At 58.4% G+C, this 238-nt stretch overlaps 1 protein-coding gene across 2 annotated transcripts in view; it reads left to right on the forward strand.

Annotated features, from left to right (window-relative positions):
* Positions 1-238, forward strand: part of TSC22D3 (TSC22 domain family member 3) — a 59,806-nt gene that overhangs the window by 49,955 nt on the left and 9,613 nt on the right. The gene's annotated exons all lie outside the window — the stretch shown is intronic.

Consider the following 238-nt stretch of genomic DNA (forward strand, 5'->3'; position numbering starts at 1 on the left):
ATGGAGCCAGGAGCCCCACAGTGGAGCCCCTGGCCTCTTCACGGGCCGCTTGTTGCCAGCTCAGCATTCCCAGAGACATCCTCCCGGTTCTTGTCTTCCAAGCATTGCCAATAGCCCTCAGTCCTTCACATACCACTCAAGGTAGGCCTGGCAACTGCCAAGAAAAAACGGCTTGGAATTTTAGCCCTTGGGGCTGCTCCACAGAGCAGAAGGGACGGGGAGAGACCCAGGCAGTGGC

Source organism: Crocuta crocuta, unplaced genomic scaffold (assembly GCF_008692635.1).
Source record: "Crocuta crocuta isolate KB4526 unplaced genomic scaffold, BGI_CrCroc_1.0 scaffold676, whole genome shotgun sequence".
In the NCBI taxonomy this organism is placed as follows: Eukaryota; Metazoa; Chordata; class Mammalia; order Carnivora; family Hyaenidae; genus Crocuta; species Crocuta crocuta.